Source organism: Cervus canadensis, chromosome 8 (genome assembly GCF_019320065.1).
Source record: "Cervus canadensis isolate Bull #8, Minnesota chromosome 8, ASM1932006v1, whole genome shotgun sequence".
Taxonomy (NCBI): Eukaryota; Metazoa; Chordata; class Mammalia; order Artiodactyla; family Cervidae; genus Cervus; species Cervus canadensis.
In genome coordinates, this window is record NC_057393.1 from 62,479,960 (window position 1) to 62,503,941 (window position 23,982).

General features: G+C 45.5%; 1 long non-coding RNA gene across 3 annotated transcripts; it reads right to left on the reverse strand.

Moving 5' to 3' along the window:
• Positions 1–643: 643 nt before the first annotated feature.
• LOC122446357 lies at positions 644–22,074 on the reverse strand. 3 transcript variants are annotated; one of them, XR_006270854.1, is made up of 5 exons: positions 21,921–22,074; positions 15,926–16,074; positions 11,380–11,611; positions 3,008–3,124; positions 644–2,311 (listed from the first exon to the last, which is right to left on the reverse strand). It is a non-coding gene; the product is annotated as an uncharacterized LOC122446357 (long non-coding RNA). The 3 variants fall into 3 exon arrangements; XR_006270855.1 differs by having other exon boundaries at positions 644–1,219; positions 1,960–3,124; XR_006270853.1 differs by having other exon boundaries at positions 644–3,124.
• Between the last annotated feature and the right edge of the window lie 1,908 nt (positions 22,075–23,982).

Sequence of the window (23,982 nt, forward strand, 5' to 3'; positions counted from 1 at the left end):
ACTTGACACTCCAGGAAAAGTCAAATGATGTTCCCAAATTTATTCTCTCATCTCACAGGGAAATGTTAAATGTGAGGCTGCAAGTCATTGGAGGAGTGAGCTCTCCACACACACCTTCCCTGCATCTGGAAGTGAAGGGTGGCCTCTGCTGCCTCCTGTCTGGATGAAGTCAGACCCTGTGGGCACACCAATGGAAGTTCATGCCTGTCCTCCACTGAAAGGGCCCCAATTTTCTCCATGCCTGTTTTTGCCTTCACACCTCCATCACCAGGATGCACAAAGCTATTCAGTTCAGTCGCGTCCGACTCTTTGCAACCTCATGGGCTGCAGCACGCCAGGCCTCCCTGTCCATCACCAATTCCTGGAGCTCACTCAAACTCGTGTTCATGGAGGCATTAATGCCACCCAACCATCTCGTCCTCTGTCGTCCCCTTCTCCTCCGGCCTTCAATCTTTCCCAGCATCAGGGTCTTTTCAAATGAGTCAGTTCTTTGCATCAGGTGGCCAAAGTATTGGAGTTTCAGCTTCAGCATCAGTCCTTCCAGTGAATATTCAGGACTGATTTCCTTTAGGATTGACTGGTTAGATCTCCTTGCAGTCCAAGGGACTCTCAAGAGTCTTCTCCAACACCTCAGTTCCAAAGCATCAATTCTTCGGCACTCAGCTTTCTTTATGGTCCAACTCTCACATCCATACATGACCACTGGAAAAACCGTATCTTTGACTGGACAGACTTTTGCTGGCAAAAAAAAATTACCAGATTCCAGTTCAATTTCATGTATCACTCATCCCCTATTGCAACTGAGAGCCAGCCCAGCAGTAACTAGCCTTTCCACCCCTTTCTTCCAGGGGCACAAGCACCATTTGAACAGAAAAGGGAAAACTGACTCCTGCCACACCAGACTCCAGGTCTCATGGGCACTGCAAGTACCTCAGTTCAGTAGACTTATTGATGACTATAGCTTCCCACCTCCATTAAAGAGGGTGTTCACAGGCCTTTCCATTGTTCCTGTTTTATTACTCCATAGATCTAAACCTTAGATTTTAGAAAGCCCCAGTTGTGCAGTTGATGATGATGATTATGATGGTGGTTCAGCACTTCGTGGCCATCACAGTTGTCTCTCAGGCGTGGTGCTAATGCACTGTAACAGGCATCTTTATTGTCAGCATTCTGATGAGTAGGGGTGACTTCTGAGGGTTGACCCACCTGCCCTTTCTCTCTGTTGGAAGGAGCAGACACAGTAGAGCTGTAAGAACACAGACTTGGTTGTGTTTACTTTGGGGGGCTCCAGGAAATGCTGTAACAAAAGGCCCCACTGGCCAAATAAGCAAGCTTGCCCTCCAGAGATAAGGGGGATCAAAGGGAATCTTCTAAGGCCTCCTGCCCTGGGCCAGCTCCTCCGGCTCCTCCTTCCTTCTCTGCTGGACGCACCCTCTCTGGTCCATTGTCCACTTTTGTCTGCCTTTCCTGCCTGAAAAAGAGGAAGTGGTACTCTGCCCTCCCCGGGGACCTTTCCCCTTGGCCTTCCTAAAAGGGCTTTGACCCAAAGGAGACAACATGTGGAAATAAACTGGAACCCCACTCTTCCCTCCCACCAGGAGGAGGGTGCCTAAGGTCATTTCATCCATGCCCCTGCCTCCATACATGGCTGTGTCTTCTGAGCACAGAAAGTCTGTTCTGCAGACCCTATCCACCAATGACACCAAAGTCAGCAGGGGTCTCTGGCACTTTTCCAAACCCCCTCACTGCAGTTCCCTTTTCTACATAGCCCCAGAGCTATCATTCTAAAAGCTGGATTTGACCCCACCTGAAATCTTTCAATGGCCTCCTCCCAATCTAATAATACAGCCCAAAGTCTTGAGCCCCAAATCATCATACTAATGTCCCTCAAGACCTTTTATATCCCATCAACCTTTACCTCTCCTGCCTCCTTTCCTGCTTGTCTCATCCTCTGCTTACCTTTTCGTTGTTGGTTTTGCCTCAAATGCGTCTCCAACCACTCATCTCCTCTAAGTGAATACATTGGGAAGGCCAGTTGACTCCGGGGAGAGAGCATTGGGAAATCACAAAGAACAAAGTTCAAGACAGCTCATATTAAAGTTGGGCTTTAATGTTAGAAATGTAAATTGATGACAATAGGGAGCTATTGAAAGTTATTCAGCAGAGTGAAAATTTGTTTAATGTAGTGGAGGAGGGCTCCTCTAGGAACAGACTGGATTCACCTCTCCTTATTCCCCTCAGCTTTGGGAAGTTAGTCTGCAGAACAGAGGAACAAGGAGAAGGAGCAGGAGAGGAGGAGGAGAAAAAGTACCTGTATATCTGAATCAAGGAAGATTGGAAGAGTGATCAGGGCAGGGACATTCTTCTACCTCATCACCTTCTTAACCAAAAAGGGAAGTTTAATAGAAATAGCAAAAGTTTAAGTTTCTTCAGGTAACATGGACCTCCCCTTAGGAGGGGAGAGAGCAAACTCATATACAGCTGGCCCAGAAGTGGGCAAATGATTCCCTTGGAACACGAGGAGTTTGCAGAAATCAACAGAGAGGCTGAGTCTTATTGGGGTTTCTCCCTGCATAAAACTCTTCCTGTCCCTGCCCCAGGAGCACCAAGGGGAAGGGAACGTTCATGCAGTCATCCGGGGTTCATCCCACTCCTCAGCCAAGAGAGAGGGAGCTGGAGGACTCCCTGCCTCACCCATTTATATCACAGTCCCTCTGCCCCAGTTTCCAAAGGCTAGGCCCCATGCCAGGCACTGGGGGCACACATTTCACAGACACACCCTCCAGGAAAGAGGTTCATACTCAGACATTTAAGGTACTATGTCAACATGAAGTGCTGTAATTGGGGTCCTATTTTCTGAAACCAAAGGTGAGACATGTAGCCCAATTTGTTCAGTACACTCAAGACGACCACAGGACAGAAAGTTCAAATCAAACCTGAGCTAAATTCTGAAGTTCTAACATATGTATATGGAGAGTGAGAAGGCTCAACACATATAACTGGATACTTCCTTATCACCCTTGATGAAGAGGGCAATATTTTATTCCTACTGTCATCTTTGTTATTATTCTTCTTCTTTGGCAGACGAGGCCTTTTCCCCTAGACTCCTTCCTCCGTCACATTCCTGGGGACAGAAAGGAAAATCCTGTTTATTTCCAATCAAGGGAGTTGATTCTAGGGTCGGCCAGAACCAGAGAAACAGGAACTGATTCCTTAAATCTTCCAACTCCACGCATCAGCAGCGGAAAGAAAGACAGGGGCCAGTTAACAAGGTTTTATTTACATTCCTCCCTCTCCTTAACCGAATTTCTGATTGACCTCGCCTCGTCTCTTTCAGGCCCAGCCTCTGAGCAGGTTAAGATGGCTGCTGTAATTAATCACACCCCAGCCCCTAGTTCAGACTCACCACATTCAGATTTCAATTAAAAAAAAGCAGGATGTCTGCATACAAAATGCTCTTTGTCGCTGAAGCAGATTCATTTCAGCCTAAAAGGGATTGGGGAAGTATAGGAAAGAGGGGAGTTTCCAGGGCCCTCTGGGCAGTTTGTGCACACTAGTGAGGTGACTTGAGGATGATCTATACTTCAGAACACCTCTCTACTTTCCTATTCTGAACAATTCATTTGTTTCATGTATATTAAATGTCATCATAATGTCTGGCATGAGTATTTGTTGCAGATATTAGTTTATTGTTATTATTTACTAGTATCCTAAATATAATTACTATTATTTAATTCTCAGCACCTCCGATTTCCCTTCTCTTTAGATCTTAAAAGGTTCTGTTGTTGTCTCTCTGCTAAAGTGCAAATATCCACCAGGAGCAGAGAAAGGAGCAGGTTTGGGGAAGGGGTGTGGGAAGGAGCTTCTGCTTTCCTTCTGTGATTTCTGCAACCTGCACTTACTACTTCTGTAATTAAAGACAAGACAGGAGGAGACCAGCAGGGGAAAAAAATAAGAATTTACAAATGAGACTGCTATCTACTGATGTCTTACCATTATTTTCACAAATCCTGAAGACAGCAGTGAAAAACAAATCATATTCCCCAATTTGCCTGGAACTTGCCAGATACTCCAGGTCCTTAGCTGAGCTCAGGAGAGATTCATCCCTGATGTGGCGACAGGGATTCAGATTTGGAAAGGGAAAGGAATCCTTGACCAGGCAACACTGCTGGACTTTATACTGGCCGGTGGGGAAGAAGGGAGCAGGGTCTAAGATCCAGTGACCCTTCCAGAATCCCAGCTTTGCCTGGCAAGTTTCTGTCACTTAGAGGAAAAACCTCCCCCAACTTCGATTAATATATATAGAACTCACCAGAGAAAGACAAGTATCATGTGATATTGCTTATATATGGAATCTTTAAAAAGGATACAAATGAACTTATTAACAAAACTGAAACAGAGTTACAGATATAGAAAATAAACTTACTGCCACTGGGAGGTAAGGAGGGGGGAGGGATAAACTGGAAGACTGGGATCGACACATTCATACTACTGTATATAAAATATATAACTAATAAGGACCTACTGTGTAACACAGGCAACTCTACTCAGTATTCTGTAATGGCCTACATGGGAAAATAATCTAAAAAAGAGCAAATGTATGCATTTGCATATGAGATTCACTTTGCTGCATACCTGAAACTGGGCTTCCCTGGCCGCTCAGTGGTAAAGAATCCACTGGTGGTCAAGAAGATCCCCTGGAGGAGGAAATGGCAACCCACTCCAGTATTCTTGCCTAGGAAATCCTGGCAGGTTATAGTCCATAGGGTTGCAAAAGAGTTGGGACACGTCTAAGCAACTAAACAAAAAACAACACCTGAAAGTAACACAACACTGTAAATCAACTATACCTCAATAAAAATTTTTTTAAAAATTATGAGACGTCAGGCATGTCACTTTTAAAAAAGTATATGAAACTCAGAAAATGAGATTCTGATTCAGTAGGTGGTGCCCTAGCATCTCTTATTTTTCTCAGGTACTTCAAGTAGTGAGGACCTGTAATCACCCAAACTCACTGTGGCTTCAGAAGTCATCTGCTCCAGCTACTGATGTGGAGACCAAGGCTGAGAGAGTAAAAGGAAACAGCCCAAGGTCACCCAGCCAATGAGCAGCAGACCCCAGGCCAGCGCTGTGATCTTCTTAACAAAATAAAACAGAATTCCTCCTAAGTCCCAGTAAGAACAGGATAAAGAGACGGGAGGAGCGCCAGAAAGATGCCATTTCACATCTAATCACTTCTTGTCACGTTGTAACCATTTTCCTCATATGGAGCCCCACGCTGATGGATCAGAAATAACATTTTCAAAGTTATATCTGCAAGGAAATGGCTATTAATGTTCTTCCTCTCCTTTTAGAGTGCTGAGGAATACATATTAATTTTCTCTCTACTTATATTGCCTATTTGCAAATTGTATTCACTACCCAGTGCTCCAATTTGTCCTACCCATGAAGAGATTAGGATGAATAAATGTGTTCCTGGGAAGAAAAGAAAAGAAAAAATTTGTCACTGAGATTTATTTTTATAATTATTTACAGGGATTATTTTAGAATATATGGGGGCAATAATAATAACGTGCATGCAAGGGTTCTGGCATAATTTACCAATATTAATTCTGCGTCTCTTCTCACTTCTTTGGAAGGAACCCCAGCTTTCTCTGCAGCTCTGAGCCAGGGGCCAAACAGGTGGCAGCTACACCTGACCTCACCGGTGCTGAGGGTCAGATGAAAGGCTGGTCATGCCTTAGAGTGGCCAACACCCTGGCCTAGGAGTTCAAGACCTAGCTCTGTTCTAGCCAGCTGGGAGCCCATGCAGAATCTTTCACTCCTAATATCCTCAGTTTCCCTAAATGTAAACTAACGAATCTAAGAAACTATTTATTAGTAAAATAAAAATACAAGTTAAATAGGACTTCCCTGATGGCTCAGCGGGTCAAGAATTCGCCTGCAATGCAGGAGACCTGGGTTTAATCCCTGGGTTGGGAAGATCCCCTAGAAAAGGGAATGGCTCCCCACTCCAGTATTCTGGCCTGGAGAATTCCATGGACTGTATAGTCCATGGGGTCACAAAGAGTCAGACACAACTGAACAACTTGCACACATCACACACATAAGTAGGTACAGCTCCCCAAAATAAGGAGAGAGAATGTCAATAAATTTACTGAGCACCTACTACATGGCAGGCACTAGGCGTAAAATAAGGACCAAGACAAATACAGTCCTTACTCCCAAGAGGTTTACATGGAAGACACAGGTAACAAGCAGATAAATAATACAATTTCAAGTATGTGAAATACATAATTTCAGGTAGCACTGACATCTGCTATAAAGACAAAAGTAGACAATGTGATAAAGAGTGGGGACAGGGTGCTAACTTGGGGGGACACAAACTGCACAGCTTCAGATGGCTGTGGGGTGTTCTGGGGAGGCTTCTCTAAGGGAAGCAATATTGGAGCCAAAGTCTGAATAGTAAGATGGGGCCAGCTATGAGAAGACTTGGTAGAAGGGTTTTCCAGGCAGAGGGAACAGCAAATGCAAAAGCTCTGAGTGTTCTCTCAGTGCTGTGTTGTCATGTTCTCACTTTGCTGTGCTTTCGTGGTGAACCTGAACTCAAGTGCTTCCAAGGGTAAAGGGATATCCCAACCAGAAAGATGAGTACCCAAGACAGCCGCTCCAGGCTTGAGATGGCTCCTCAGCTTCAGAGCACAGGTGGGCTGAGGCTTCAAGATGCTGCAGCCAGAAGCAGAGACAGTCACAGGCACACAGACATTCTACAGCCCTATGAAGCACCTGCAGTCTTCTTGGAGAAGAAAACACAGAAGGATCACCGATACGTGACTACAGTGGCACATTCTCACAGACACACAAAAGCACACACACACACACACACACAAATAGACATAAGTGCATTCACAAGAGACACATGCCAATACTAGATTCATGGATTCCATCTCATGGTTGTGATCTCAGCCCTGAACCCCAATCTGAGACACGCCTTGGTTGCCCATCTACTGTAATAGCTATACTGGCAGGCAAAGAATACAGACACTTTAGATTTTTGGTACTTATTTGTTCTAGGGTGTTTTTTTTTTTTTCTTTTTGGCCATACTGCATGGCATGCGGGATCTTGGTTCCGCAACCAGGGATCGAATCGGTGCCCCCTGCGGTAGAAGAATGGAGTCCTAACCACTGGACCATCAGGGAATTCCCAGATTATTGAACCATGTGGTGTGTGGGATCTTAGTTCCCTGACCAGGGATCTGGTTGATTACTTGAATTCAGAGGGTTATAGCTTATCCTGAGGTAATGGAAATTCATTCATTCAATTCATTCATTCAAAAATATTTACTGAGTGCTGGCTGTATGCTTGACGCTAACATCGGGACAGGGTAGTACAGAAAATAAAGTTTCTACTCTTGCAGAGTTTACTCTCAGTAGTAGTAGCGGTAGTGTTAGTCACTCAGTTGTATCCAACTCTTTGCGATTTCATAGACTGTAGCCTGCCAGGCTCCTCTATCCATGGAATTCTCCAGGCAAGAATACTGGAGTGGGTTGTCATTCCTTTCTCCAGAGGATCTTCCCAACCCAGGGATTGAACCCGGGTCTGCTATGTTACAGGCAGATTCTTTACCATTTGAGCTACAGGGAAGACCTTAGTGGAGGTAGATATAAAAAAGAAAATACAGAATACGTCAGGTGGTGCTAAGTAAGGGAACAATACAGCAGAGAAGGGGGATAAAAAGTACCAGGGTAGGCGATCCAGTTAAGACTTCACGCTTCCACTGTAGAGGGATGGGTTCGACCCCTGGTCAAGGAACTAAGATCCCACACACCACATGGTACAACAAAAAAGAAAAGTGTTAGGGGTAGATAGGGTGATCAGAAGGCCCCACTAAGAAAGTGGTATTTAGGCCAAGACTTGCAGGAAGTAAGGGAGAACCAGGTAGACATCTAGGAGAAAAATGTTCCAGGCAACCAGATGAGGAAGTGCCAAGTCCCTGCCAAGCAGGCCTTGGCAGGTTTGGGAAACAGCAAACATGTCAGAGTGGCTAGAGTGGAGTGAGCAAGGGCAAAAATAACAGTAAATGAAATCACAGGGCAGGGTTTAGGGTGGGGATGGGGGGCAGATCATCTATCACCTGACAGACTAAAGTTGGGACTTGGCCTTGCACTCCAAGATGGGGAATAAGGTGGCATGAGCAGAGGACCCACATTTTGTAAGTATTGTTCTGGCTACTGTATTTACAACGGACCAGGGAAGGGAAGGGCAGAAGCAGGGAAACCAAACAGCAGGCTATGGCAAGAATCCTGGAGACAGGAACAGCACCCAAATACATCTTGAAGATGGCATGAACAGAGCTTCCTGATGGATATGACATGGAGGGTATGAGAAACACAGGAGTCAAGGATAAGTCCAAGATTTTGACCTGAGCAACTAAAAGGATGGAGCTGTCACACTGAAATGGATGAGCAAATTAAGGGAAGCAGGGAATCGGGATCACTTGACCTGAGAAGTTTGATACGACTTTGAGACAGACAAGTGGAAATGTCAAGGAGAAAGTTGAACATATGAAAGTGAAGGAAACAGATCTGTACCAGAGTTAGAAATTTCAGAGTCCTCAGCTTTTAGATGTCATTTAAAGCCACAAGAGAGGAGAGAGAGCTGAAGATTGGGCCCTAGAGTACTAACAGTTAGAAGTCAAGGAAAAGGGGAAGAACCACAGAGAGACTGAGAATGAGCAGCTGGAGAGGTAAGGACAAACCAAAAGCAAGTCAGACCCCAGAAGCCAAAGAAAGAAAGTGATCAAAGGGATGGAGTTCCAGCATAGTGACCAACTCAGTCAAGGATCAGCAGAGGCTGTTGAAAGCATTGGGTAAACAGGAAATTCACATGGTCTCAAAGTACCATTCCACAGATTGCCTATAAATTACAAAGAGAAGAGCGTACCTTTACACTGAAGAGATCTGGCAGTCACCACCTATCCAAGAGTTCAACTTGGCATCCAGTGATGAGACAACCGACAACACACACCTCTGATGTGATACAAGAGGAAGCACACGCCACGCCACCCACATGCTGCTCTTGCCAAAATGTTTGGCCAGAATCTACTCATAAGGAAACAGACAAATCAAAAAGTGGAACATTCTTTAAGACAACGGTCCTAACTTGGAGGGTATTATGCTTAGTGGAATAAGTCAGACAGAGAAACACAAATATTGTACCTTATCACTCACCTATGGAATCTAAAAAAGTAAAACAAACTAGTGAATATTTTTTAAATAAAGAGACAGAGTACAGATATAAAAGAACAAACTAGTGGTTACCAGTGGGGAGAGAGAAGCAGGGAGAGGGGAAGATCAGGGTAGGGAATTAAGAGGAACAAACAAGTATGAATAAAATAAATAAACTACAAGGATATATGTACAGCACAGAGAATACAGTCAATTTTTTAATAATTACAAATGGAACATAATCTTTAAATTTGTGAGTTACTATATTATACACTTGAGACTTATTATAATATTACAAATGAACTATATCTCAATTTTAATAAGTTAAAAAAAAAAAAGACCTTGGGACTATACTGTCCAAAATGTCATATCATGGGGCCAAAAGGGGGGCTGAGTGTTCTAGATTAAAATGCACTAGAGAGACATGACAACCAGGAGCAACGCACAATCTTTTACTGGCTCTTGGAACTGGGGGAAAAATTAAAAAGACATTTCAGATAACTGGAATGTTTAAATCAGAACCTTTTAATGATATAACTGATTATATTAAATTAACATCATTTTTCTCAGGTGTGATAATTGAAGTTTCATAAGAGAATGTTCTCTCTTTAAGAGATGTGAGCTGAAGAAATTAAGATAAACATCAAGATGTCTACAGCTTGCAAATGATTTGGGGTTGGAGGGAAATATGTGTATGTGTATAAGAGAGAGAGAAAATGACATGTTACATGGTAACATTAACAGATAAAGAGTCTAGGTGAAGGTACTGGGCATTCATTATCCTGTTCTTAAATTTTTCATGTTAGAAATTTTTTGTAAATAAAATATTGGAATAAAAGAAGGAGTGATTAACCTGTCCAGTGCTACTAAAGGTCAAGTAAATTGAGGACAGAGAAGTCACCATTGGGTTTAACAACAGGGAAGTCACTGGTGATCTTGCAGATAGGAAGAGAGCAGAAGTAGGCAAAGGCCAAATCATAAAGAGCTGAACAGATCCCACTGTGAATACAACACATTCATCTTGGAGGACCATTGGTCTCACAGTAATGGGAAGGACAGATCAGGAAGGGGAGAGCAGGGATAGGAAAATCTCCTCACAGGCTCTGAAAGTACACTCCCACCCCCCATGAAGGGTGGTGGGGGCCTGATAGGAGAGACTGCAAAAAGACTGCAGCCCAATTGCCAAGAGTTGATGTCTATTTGGGAGTCAGGGGTGAGGGAGCCAAGATTATGCCATTCACCAAAATAACAGGTTGGGAAGGGGCAGAGGGACCTGATGCATTAAAAGTCTACAAATTCATAAAGATACATGCACCCCAATGCTCATAGCAGCACTATTCACAATAGACATGAAAACAATCTAAATGTCCATCAACAGAGGAATGGATAAAGAAGACGTGGTGTATATACACAATGGAATATTACTCAGCCATAAAAAAGAATGAAATGATGCTATTTGTAGCAAAATGAATACAACTAGAGGGCATCATACTAATTGAAGTCAGTCAGAGAAAAACAAATATCTCATGATATCACTTATATGTGGAATCTAAAATATGACACAACTGAACCTATCTATGAAACAGAAACAGACTCACAGACATAGAGAACAGACCAGTGATTGCCAAGGTGGTGGGGGTTGGGGGGATGGTATAAAAGACTGAGGTTAGCAGATGAAAGCTTTTGCATATAGAATGGATAAATAATAAGGTCCTACTGTATAAGACAGAGAACTATATTCAGTATCGTATGATAAATCATACTGGAAAAGAACATATTAAAAAAGAATGTACTATATATATGTATAAGTGAATCACTTTACTGTATAGCAGTAATAACACAATACTGTATATCAATCATACTTCAATTTTTAAAATAATAAAGTCTACATACATTGTGCCCTCCTTTGAGGAAAGCAGCAAACAGGACATCCTAGAGTCAACAGCAGCATGTGACAATAATGTAAATGCAGCACACTTGAGGACCTGGTGAACCACACCCATTGCACTCCATGCACCTGACATCCAAGCCAAGCTCAGAGTGCTGGGGGCTCTGACTATGGGGTGATAGTGACCTGGTGATACCTTTGTTCATAAAGTCTCCTCATCCTGGGAAATTCTTCTCCCCAAACCACTTCCAAGGGCTGCTCACCTTGTTGACAAGTGTTCTCCAATGTTCCAACCTTCAATGACTGCTTTGGGGTCTGAAACATCATTAAAAGCCTCTCCTGTGTGCTTGACATTGATGCTTGCAACTTGATGTTGTTATGTACATTTATTTCTGCCACAATCTTCCCAACTAGGTGGTCAATTCCTTGACTGTAGGGAATCCAGTTTATATGTCAAAATACTCTCAGCCTTGCCCAGAAGAGGTGATCTATAAACTGAGAAGGAGAGAAGGACGGGGCAGGAAGAAGATGAAGGCCAACATTTAACATGCCCCCTAAGGGCTCACCGTGCTGACTCCCAGACGTGGGGACCACTTCTACCGGTCTGAGTGGAGCCTCTAAGAGGCCACTGCTGCCAGCACCCCCAGTTCCTGAGTCAGAACCTCTGGTAGGAAGCCTTCCAGAAACAGCCCAGGGTGCTCTCTCCCAAAGCTGTTTGCAGTAAGTGACTCACCCAATTAAGAGCATCTACATAACAAAGCCTCACCAGGCTGCAGAGGTCATGCAGACTGTGAAGTGCGTCTTTAGTCTTTAGTGCGTGCATAGAAGGTTCACTAATTACCAGTCATTTCCACTCCTCAAGAGCCTGTCAGCCTTTGAGATGCTGGGGATAAAAGAATCCCCAAATTCCCACCCCACACCAATCACTCCTCCCTCTCCAACCCTCCCCTGCATTTCAAACCTGTGACTAATTGAGTACCAGGGATGGGCCTCTGCCCACCTGGCTGAGTGCCTGGAGGAAGGAAGGAGAGGAAAGAGGTTGCCTCTGATGGGGAGCAGGTTTTAGTTAAAGGAAACTGGAAAGGGCAAGGGAGCAAAGAGAGTTCTGACAGCGCTGCCTCCTCTCCGTTAAACAAACAAAACTCCTATTGTTTTACCTCTGTTTATAAAGGTGATAAGGGCTTCCCTCATAGATCAGTAAAGAATACGCCTGCAATGCAGGAGATCCGGGTTCGATTCCTGGGTCAGGAAGATCCCCTGGAGAAGGGATAGGCTACCCACTCTAGTATTCTTCAGCTTCCCTGGTGGCTCAGATGGTAAAGAATCTGCCCGCAATGTAGGAAACCTGGGTTCAATCCCTGCATTGGGAAGATACCCTGAAGGAGGGCATGGCAACACACTCCTGTATTCTTGCCAGGAGAATCCCCATGGACAGAGGAGCCTGGCGGGCTACAGTTCATGGGATCACAAAGAGTCGGACATGACTGAGCGACTCAGCACAGCATAGCATAACGGTGATAAGTGTCTGCAATAGAAACCACAGTAAGCAGGTAAGAAGAAAGCTAAAATCACTCATAATTCCACCCCCTTAGGTGACCAGATGTTGGTCACATAAACACCTTACAGCCTGCTTTCTAGATGACATGCATTTTTAAATTTTATTTATTTACTTATTTTTGGCCACAGAGCATGTGGGATCTTAGTTCCCAGACCAGGGATTGAACCCTCAACCCCTGCAGTGGAAGGGTAGACCTTTAACTGTCCTTAACTGGACAGCCAGGGAAGTCCCGAGGTGACATAAATTATCCATGGGTGTGTGTATGCCCCTGCTCTTTCATAAATCAGCTTTTTCCATTTCATGAAATATATCAAATGGCTCTCTCCATGGGCCCGTGAAAAGAAAGCTGTCAGAGATACTGACCTAGACTACCAGAGAGGCGTCTTTGGCGATTAGAGCATAAGAGGAAGCCATTGCCAGAATTTCTGAAACCTGAAGGAGGCCACTGTGAAGCAGGAAAAAGCCCTGACCTTTGGAACTCAAGTGACTTCCTCTCTACAAACCTTCCTCTCTACAAACCTATTTTCATCTAGAAGATGAAAATAACACTGCATGCTTTATAAGATTATTGTGATAATGTAAGGGAAATCATGGTTATGAAAGGACTATGCAAGCACTGGATATTTTATCCCTTGTTTTAGTAAGTATTCATTTGTGGAACTTCCCTGGTGGTCCAGTGGTTAAGACTCTGTGCTTCCAGAAAAGAAGTCATCTGGTTCAGCCCTAGAGAAGCTTAAAATCTAATTGGGAAGTTGAACACACACACACAAAAGTTAAACGATAAGAATAGCTAATAAAAGATATCATCAGTTAGTAGATAATTAAGTGCCAGATGAGTGGCCCAGACAGTACTCCAGGAATTCAAAGGTAAGAAAGAACCCGGGGGATAATAGTAATAACCACATTGAGCACTTTCTATGTGCCAGGCACACACAAGCATTGTTGTATTTCATTCACCCAGTGACTTAAGAGGTAGATACCATTATTACATCCATTTTGCACAGGAGGAAATTGAAACCTCAGAGAGGTTAAGAACCCTGCTCCAAGTCACACAATCTAGGAAGTGTGGCAGTGTGGAATCAAGCAGCTGGACCCGGGGCACCCACCACACTGAAGCACTATGATCTACTCTGATGGAGGTAGGGGAGGGGAAGCTGCATACTACAAAAGGGAGCCTCAGAAGCAAAGATGAGACTAAGGAGGGTGTCCTGGTGTGAGGGAGAAGATCCCACTCTGGCTGGATGGCCAGTCTGGGTGGGCAGTAAGAAGGTGGAAAGGGAGGAGCTAAGGCATACGAAACTTCTTTTTTTTTTTTGAAACTTCTTTTTTTTTTCTTGGCAGAACACAGGTCACCCAGGAGGGCTTGAGGCAACAGAAGGTCCAATTAAAGCAGTTTTGGGGAAGTGGGCCTGAGAGGAGACACTTCAGGAGGCTATTAGATGAAGGTGAGGTGGACTGAAGCAGAAGCACCTAGGGGGAGGGGGACCACCATTCTCCCTAGAAAGCCCTTGTCCCTCAACTTTTTCATTTTCATGACATTTTGAGCCAATCTACATTGGTTTCCATAGCCTCCAGCCTCCTTTTGGCATGTTTGCTGACTTATTTCACACTTCAGTTCTGCAAGGGATAGATCATTCATTTATTCCAGAAATGCTTGTGAAGCTCCCACATCAAAGGGAAAATCAATCTGCACAACTTGGTGGCTAGTTAGAAAGGGGAGGAGGCTGAAGATGCTGCTGATAATCCAGCAAAGCTAATCCTCACCAGACTCCCCAATTTCCCCACCTCTCAAGCCTGATGGGGGACAAGTCTCCCCACATCAGCCAGCTCCTCAGGCCATTGCTTCCACTTCTCACCTCCACATCCCACCATCCTTGCTGAAAAGGCCAGGCCCCCACCAGCAAATGGCAAAAAGGCGCCCTTTTCTTCTGAAGAAGCAGGGCAGGGAAACTGAAGATATGCCAAGGCCTTTGACTCTACAAGCAAAACTTGGAGAATGTGACAGAAGAGCCCCGTGGTAGAAAGAAGGCTCAGCAGCAAAGGTGGGGACAGCGAAAGAAAAACCTTTGAAGATGTGTTAATGTACCCAATATTTACTGAATATTGTTGGTGTATACGGCAGACTCTGCAGAGAACAAAAGTAGGGTGACATCATTTGTGCTTTTAAATAATGCTGTGGAAAAGGTAAGGGAGAAGAAATGGAAAAAGTAAAGCTAGAAATAGAAACAGGAAAAGAAGAAACACTAACCCCTGAGACATGAAGCACCCTGGCCAAAGTCAGGGACTGGGGAAAGCATGGAGGGAAAACCTCCTAACAAGCCATGGTTTCTCCAGTAGTCACATATGGATACGAGCATCGGACCATAAAGAAGGCTGACCACTAAAGAATTGATGCTTTTGAACTGTGGTGTTGGGAGAAGACCCTTGAGAGTCCCTTGGACTGCAAGGAGATCAAACCAGTCAATCCTAAAGGAGATCAGGCCTGAATATTTATTGGAAGGGCTGATGCTGAAGTTGAAGCTCCAATACTTTGGCCACCTGATGTGAAGAGCCAACTCATTAGAAAAGACTGATGCTGGGAAAGATTGAAGGCAGGAGGAGAAGGGGATGACAGAGGATGAGGTAGTTGGATGGCATTACCGACTCAACAGACATGAGTTTGAGCAAGCTCCAGGAGCTGGTGAAGGACAGGGAAGCCTGGCGTGCTGCAGTCCATGGAGTCGAAAAAAGTCGGAGACGACTGAGAGACTGAACAACAATTTCCGTGAGTCTGCCCTGTACTCAAACAGAAGACCTCAAATGTTTCAGGCCACCACTTGCCCCAAGGAAACGTGGCCCAGAGGTGTTCCCATGCCATTGGGCCATTGATTGCATTCCATAAACATCTTTTGAGCACTCAAGTGCTAGGCACTTAAGCTACTGAACTCTGCTGAGAAGAATGAGAGTTGATTGTCACCTAAGGTGGTTGATTTGACAGTATCTCTGATGCCTTAGAAACTTTAATCAGACTCACTGAGTGCCACTGAGGCTTGTGGGGAGAGAAAACTAGAAGTGAAAGGGAGAAATTCTGTACATCTCAAACCAGAAGGGGATAATCATTTTATTCTCACTGGGCTTTGGTAAGAGGTAAATAATGTAACATTGTGAGGCTACATAGGACAGTGTAGAAGACCAAGTAGGCATCTTATAAACTCATCTGAACATTATGTTTTCTCACTCAATTCTGGCCTGACTCTCATTACTGAACTTACCAGTTTTTCTGTTGAAATTGTTGCCTGGCGAGGTTGTAGACATTCAGTCAGACTGCTTAGTGTTGGAGTCCTCACCAGTATCACCCGAGGAGCCCATGGGCACATCTAAGAAGTAATCACCATCACGGGGATTTAAGCTGGTGCAGCCACTATGAAAAAAGTGTGGAGATCCCTCAAAAAACTAAAAATAGAACTTCATATGCCCCAGAAATCCCACTCTGCACATATATCTGGACTAAACAATAATTTTAAAAGACAGCCCTTGCAGCATGGCCATTGGTGCTGCTGCTGCCCTGGTGTTTTTGAGGCAGGAGAGTGGAGTTTGGGGTGGGGGGTGGGGGAGGGGAGGGTCGACGGGCAGTCTGTGAGTCCTGGTCCAGTCACTATGGATCGTTTTTTCTTTGGCTGTGAGCTCTCAGGCCACACCTACTCTTTCAGCTTCAAAGCAGAAGAAGAGGATGATACAGAGCTCCTGCTGGCTTTGACCATACTCTGCCTCACTGAGAGAATAACGTGGTAGAAGTCGTAGCACGGAACCATGACCACGAAGAGATCGAAGTCCCTGTGGCCAACCTGAAGTCGTCCTGCCAACCTATGTTCAGTTTGGATGACTTCCAGCTCCAACCACCCATAACCTTCTGCCTGATGTCAGGTTCTGGCCCCACGCAAATCACTGGGCGGCACCACATTGTTACTACAAGCAATGATCTTTCTGAGGAAGAGCGCAAAGAGGAGGGGAGTGAGGAGGAGGAAGCTGAGTTATGCCCCATCCTGCCTGCTGACAAGCAGGGGTGCAGGCTCTAACCCTCTCTGGTGAGCTAGCTGCTGGCCACATGCACCACATACCGTGTTCCTGTACAAGTTTCAGGAACTGTGTGACTTCTCCATTGAAGAGGATGGGTAGTGGTGGGGTGGGGTGGGGTGCGTGGGGCCTTGGTCTGGTGCTAGAAGAGAGGGGGCCCCATTCTCCATAGGGCCTTGGTCTTCTAATCATGTACCCCACCTGGGCTTCCCTTTTCTCCAGGAACGGGAGGAACTCTGAACTTCTATCCTCTCTCTCCTCACTTGCCTATGAGGTTGGAGCACCTAAAGCTCAGGACTACACATTTTTAACATTTGTTACATTTTTGGATAAAGGTTGAAATAAAGTGTGGAGGTTTTTTTGCAAAAAACAAAACAAACAAAAAAACATGCATTTATGTGCTCATAGCAGCACTAGTCACAATAGCCAAAGCATTGAAAAAACCAAAATATCCATCACAGGATAAATGAATAGAGAAGATGTCATAAATACACACACACACACACACACACACACACACACACACACACACACTCTGGAATACTACTCAGCCATAAAAAAGAATGAAATTACATCATTTGCAGCAACACAGATACAACTAGAGATTATCATACTAAGTAAAGTCAGGCAGAGAAAGACAAACATCATATGATATCACTTAGATATGGAATCTAAAATATGACCAAAATGAATTTATCTATGAAACAGAATCACAAAAATAGAGAATAGACTTGTGGTTGCCAAGGGGGAGCAGGGGAGGGAGAGGGATGGACTGGGAGTTTGGGATTAGTAGATACAAACTGTTACATTTAGAATGGATAAATAAGATCCTACTGTATAGCACAGGAAACTATATCCAATCTCCTGGGATAAACCATAATGGAAAAAGAATATTTAAAAAAGGAATGTGTATTGTGAATAACTGAGTGATTTAGCTGTACAGCAGAAATTAACACACCACTGTAAACCAACTATACTTCAATTTAAAAAAGACGGAGAGGGAGAAAAGTAGTCACCATCAGAACTGTTTAGAAGTCATCCAAAAGCCAGGCTAGGGCAAACCAACATATATTATTGATTGTGAGTGATGTAAACCGGCTCTGGCTAATTTAAGCAAGAAAAGAAACCTATCAAAAGGATATCAGGAAGCTCAGAAAATCAGTAAAAGGTCTAGAGCCTCAGACTTGGGAAACAGTACAGAGAGGGGCTCGGGGATGGAGGATGTCACTGGTCATACTACTTCAACAGTCTGATTAGACACTGCCTGAGCAGCTGCCATTATCACAGTGGATGCAGCAGCAACTGGCCGCTTGCTTCACTGCGTCCCTGGACAATTAATGCCATTGTATTAGGTTCAATACTGCTGCTGAAAGGGTTTATAATCCACCCTAAACCTCTGCTCACCTCTTGAGGAGCCTAAACTGTCAGGGACAGGGAGAAGGAGGATGTGACCCCTTCAGCTTCTGTAGCTGGAAACAGGTCCTTTATTCCAACAAGCAGGAAGCAGGATTCAGATGCTAGGCATAAAAAAGGAGATAACACTAAGGGTGAGGGGTATGACCAAACTTCACTCCCAAGTGACTTTGGAAACCCTTACCTCAAGACCCTTTGAAGGCAAGTGTCTAACAGGCTTCTGAAACTGTTTTGGACCACTGTGTGACATTCCAACGGTGGTAGCGCCGTGCTGTGCTAAGTTGCTCCCCTCGTGTCTGACTCTTTGCGACCCCATGGACTGCAGCCCGCCAGGCTCCTCTGTTCATGGGATTCTCCAGGCAAGAATACTGGAGTGGGTTGTTGTGCCCTCCTCCAGAGGATCTTCCCAATTCAGGGACTGAACCCACATCTCTGAAGTCTCCTGCATTGGCAGACAGGTTCTTTGCCACCAGTGCCACTTGGAAAGCTCCCAATGGTGGTAACACCAAATGGAAATAAGGTTAGTCAGGTGGGACAGGTAAATGATATGCTTGGATGCAAATATTAAAAAAAAAAAAAAAAACAATTTCATTGACTTAAACAAATAGGGATTTTATTTTTCTAATATAACAAAAGTTTTGGAGGCAGGTGATTCCTAGAAATTGTTGTGTCTCAGAGACATCAGGATTAAGTCTCTCTGCTAGTCTCTTGGATTTTTCCTCATGGTCACAAGATGGCTGCTATGGTTCTGGATATTGTATCCAAGCCCACAAAAGGAAGAAAGGAGAAAGAAAGGAATGGGAAGGGTCAAAACAACTGCATCATTTCCTTTGATCAAGAAAACAATGTTTTCCAAAGCTCCCCCTCCTACTTTGCTACATGTGCTACATGTGCTTCATTTGCCCAGACTGGGTCACATTTGCCCATCCCTGGCTGCAAGAATAATCAGACAAAATGAAAACAAGATTGTCATGATTGGCGCCCACCAATTTTGCACCACTGCCTAACCCAGACACACTGCTACAATGTTAAGCTGAGGAAGAAGGAAGGAGGTGGATATTGGATAACTTAACTAAATTGTGGTATCAGATTTGGGCATTTTAGGATCAGAAGTTGGACACGTAAGCATAGGGAACAAGGGCCTTCCAGGACTAAGGGACAGAGGAGCAGAAAAACACAGAGCATGTAGAGAGAACATTAGATTTGACTGGGGTGTAGACAGTTGTACTTTTGATAATCTATCCTATAGAAGTAAAACAATTGATTTCAAGGATATAGACACAAAAAAATATATTAGAGAAAAAATTCTGTTAACAACCTATATGACCATCAACAGGGAAGTGGCTGATTAAGTGAGGTATATCCACTGTATGGAATACAGGAGGTCCTTGATTTCAACGGTTTGACTTAGGATTTTTTCAACTTTACAGTGGTATGAAAGTGACAGACAAACAGTAGAAACTATACTTTGAATTTTCAATTTTGATTTTTTCCCAGGCTACTGATATGCAGTATGATAGTTTCCTGATGCTGAATAGCAGCAGTGAGCTGCCTCTCCCAGTCAGCCCCACGATCACAATGGGAAAAAACTGATACATTACAACCATTCTATACCCGTACAACCTTTATTTCTTTTCACTTTCAGTACAGTATTCAATAAATTACATGAGATATTCAACACTCTATTATAAAATACACCTGTATTAGGTGATTTTGCCCAACTGTAGACTTATGGAAGTCTACTGAGCACATTTAAGGTAGGCTAGGCTGAACTATGGTGTTGGTAGATTAGAAATATTAAATACGTTTTCAACTGGATGATATGTTCAACTTTACCAGCTGAACTACCCGGGAAGCTAGGATGGGTTTATCAGGTAATTCCATCATAAGTCATTGTACTATGCAGCTAAAAAAAGGAATAAATTAGCTCTCTATCTATAGACTCATTTTTTTACTGAGAAAGAATGAACAAATTGCAGACAACTCTAGTATAACCATTTTTGTATAAACAAGCAATAACATAAGAGCCGCACACATTTGAGTGTAATTTATATGAGAATGCTGAGCATGGTGCAGGGACAGAAGTTACACCCCAGGCTGTTAACACTGTATATCTCAGGAGACAGGGTGGGAAATGGAGAGGAAATGGGTGAGATCATGTTTTTCTTTATGTATCTTGAGAGCTTTGCTGGTTGAAGTGAACATAGATATCGTTTATAACTTTGAAATGCAACTTAATGAAAGTGGTTTAAAAGAAGTTTAGAACTAAATTACAAAGTGTCAAGTGTTACATGTGGACAGAGGAGAGTCACTGAATATTTGGGGGCCAAGGAACGATGGGAGCAAGAAAATTAAGCTGGTAGCAGGATGTATAATACATCAGGGGCAAGAGAGGCCAAGGATACACAGAATAATTAGAAGGTTCGTGCTGTAGCAGCTCAGCCAGAAGATTAAATAATGGACTAATAATACAGGGCTAATAACACATAGCAGTAATATGTGAAATGAGAAAAAGAAGGAGCCCAGGCTAGAGCCTTAGGACATACGTGAATGGAGGGTGGAAGGAGCAGTGATGGGGGAGGAATGTCTCCATTGAACTGTGTCAACCAACACATCATGCACTTTGAAAACCAAAATAAATAACTGGAAAACCATAGATATTGGTATATTTTCTTCCCCAACCTCCTTGATCATTGACTTGTTTTATATTTACAATATAAAGACTCAGAATAGTCATTATTTTTCCATAAGTTTGTGCTATCTCCCTTATTAAACTGAAAAAAAAACACCCCGAGATATGAGACAACAAAGAATGCTTACTGGTAACCCCCAAAAAGTGAAGTGAATCCCCAAAGATATCGTTCATTCAGCACAGCTGATGGTCCTAATCAGTGCCCTTTTCTTCATTCATTTCTTGAAAGGACAGCTCCAGTCCCTGCCCTGTCAAGTTACCATCCAGTGAAGAGAGACTCTCAACAGAAAATCCCATGTGGTAAGTGCAGTGAGCCAGGTAAAGAGGAGGCCAGAAGTTCACTCTACATAGAAGAGAAAGCCTTAGCAAGGTCCTGAGGTGAGATGCTGTATGGCACCTCTGAGTAACCAAAATGCAGCCACGGGTGGCAAAAACTCAGATGCGGGGCAGAAGGAGACAAGAGAAACCTAGTCTGCCTTTTAAAACAATTTTTAAAGATCACTCTGGCTGCTGAAGAGCTAGAAGAGAAACAAGGAGGGAGCTCAAAGGTCCAGTTTCCCCATCAGACTGGGAGCTGTCCAGGAGTTGAGCTGAGCCCAGTTTATTTATTCCTTTCTCCTCCTCTGTGTGGGCCCCTCCTGCTCAGCAAGGCCTCAGATGCAGGTAGATGCAGTTAACAAGACAGCAGACACTCCCCCACAAAGTAAGTAAAAGCCCAGCAAGATTCCTCAAGAGTGATGAGTTGAGTTGCTGGGGGTCTGACGGAAAGGAGGAACGAGGATACGGATGAGATGCCCCGAGGCAAGGCCAATTTCTTCTCTCCAGGCCTCAATTTCTTTATAAAACAGGCCATTCACGGTACTTACCTCAGAGTTAATGTTAATTAGTGTCCGACAGAAAACAACCGTTCTAACAGAGTTAGCTTTTGTTTTTACCTTCCTGAAAGACAGGTGGGACCCTCTGGGCACGAAAATGTTTTCCCTGCTGTCTGAGGTATGCCTGGTCTCAGATACCACAGAATGTTCGAGAACCCCTGAGCCAGTCAGGTCTCGGGATTACCAAAAGACCAAAGTTAGACAAAGTTTTACCTGAGAGTTTGGGCCGGGGTATGTGCTTGTAGCCCTTTGATTTAAAAATCCTCAGATACAACGTTAGGCAGGGGAAAGGACCTGTCCACTGTCCTCCTGTGAGTCGGGTAGTGCGCCAAGGCGCTGAATCGCGCTGCGACATCCCGCGGCCCAGCCGGCGGGGGCGGAGCCTGGCGAGCCGGGGGCGGGCCGGCCGCGCGGAGGGGTGGGACCGGCACTGCAGTCCGCGGCCCCGCCCCCGGCGGAAGTGCCGCTGGGCCCGCCCCTCCCACCGGAGGCTGATTCCCCTCGCCCTTCCCCCGGCCCGCTCTGCCCAGCGCAGTTCGACTCTAGGGCGTGTAGGGCCGGGGCCCCACCACCAGTCCGGAGAGGAGGCCCCCGGGTCTGCGTATCTGGCTGTCCCGGGTGGTACGTTATGTCCCTTTCACTCCCCCGCCCTCCCTTCCATTCCTGCGTTATCGGCGCGGCAGCAGGCGCCGCGGGGAACCGCACAGGTAAAGACTCGGCTAGAGAGGGCGCAGGTGTGGGTCCCTCCCAGGCTGGACGGGTAGGGGAGAGGCTGACAGCACGTGCCCGGCTTTTTTTTTTTTTTAAATCAGAGTGATTGTATTGATTGTGGGGCTCGGGGAGGGCGGACGCAGAACCCAGGAGCCCTGCACAGCACCGGGGTGACAGAGGGGGCGGGACTGAAGCCCCCAGAGCTTGGGGGCCGATCATTCGTGTCCCCGCGTCTTGCGCAGGCTCTGTTGTGTCTCAGAAGTGATGAGCTGGTTGGGTGGGGGCGGGTCGAGGCCGCGGCAGCGGACGGTTATACCCCCACCCGCTCCCCGAGGTGACTGCGGTCTGACAGTCGCCCCGCCCGGGCGCGCAGTCTTAGGTTTCCTGAATGAAAATCAATAAAAACCGACGCAATGGCAACGAACATGAAACACTTTGGTTGTTATTATTTGCGTTTGTTAAAAGTATTATTTTTTTAAACTTCCTTCTTGGAAAAGGTGGCTAGGATCAGAGCCTCGGAGACGGACTCAAAATGCCCCCTGGGCTCCCGGCATGGGGAGGGATCCCAAGCAGTGCAAACTTCCCCGAGCTGCTGTGAGGGATCCAGCAGCGGTGGGGGAGCCCCCCAGGGCGCTGGGCTTCCGGTTGCGGCTTTCCTCTGCGCCTCATTGTCCGCACTTTGGGGCGACGGTGTGTTCCCCCCTCCAATCCATTCGCTTCTCCCCGGTTCACCACCCCCACGCCCCGGGGGCCGCGCCTCCTCCCCTCCCCTGAGCTCTCCCCGGCGCTTTAAATAATGATATTTGCATGCAGGGAGCGATTCATAAATATGTCAGGGCCGGTGAAATATAGGCAACATTTCAAACTTTCTATTTAAAAAACATGAATTATGGCCGCGGAAAATGTGTTCCCATTTAAAGGCGATACGAAGTATTTGGTGTCTCGTCCCCGGGCCCATCCATCACGCAGACAATAAAGAGAGTTTTTCGCCCTGACACCCGCGATTTATGGGCGCCCTTCTCTGCCCTCATCACTCACCCGCCGCGGCCGGCCGGGCGACAGGCCCCGCGGAGAGACCGGCGGCCCCCTCTCCCCCCGGACGCGCAGTTTGCGCCCTCGTCAGCCCCCCAACACCACCGCTCCCCAGGGGAAACGCTGCTCTGGGAGGTCCACGGTGATGGTCTGGGCAGCCAAGTGGGCAGCCCAGTGGGAGACAGAACCACACTCATCCTCTCATCTCCGCGCAAGCCTATCTCAAGGCTGGGATGAGCAGGCAGACGAGCGGCCTTGCGGTCTGGCTCTGCGTCCGGGCCTCGCCCGCCAACCGCTGCAGCGCGCGGGGAAGTTTGCAGTGCAAGGCAGCAGGAGGTTATTTACGTGCGGTTTCGAGGTGAGGGGAAAGTGCCGGGCAGGGGACTCTCCAGGGGGGCTCATTCTGCCCGGGAGAAGTCGAGTTGGTCCCAAGCTTTCTTGAGCCCTGCTGGGCGGACGCTTGTGGACAAAGCTTTCTGCAACTTTTACAAAAGTCGCCTCCTCCCTGGTGCGATTACCATAAACGCATCCT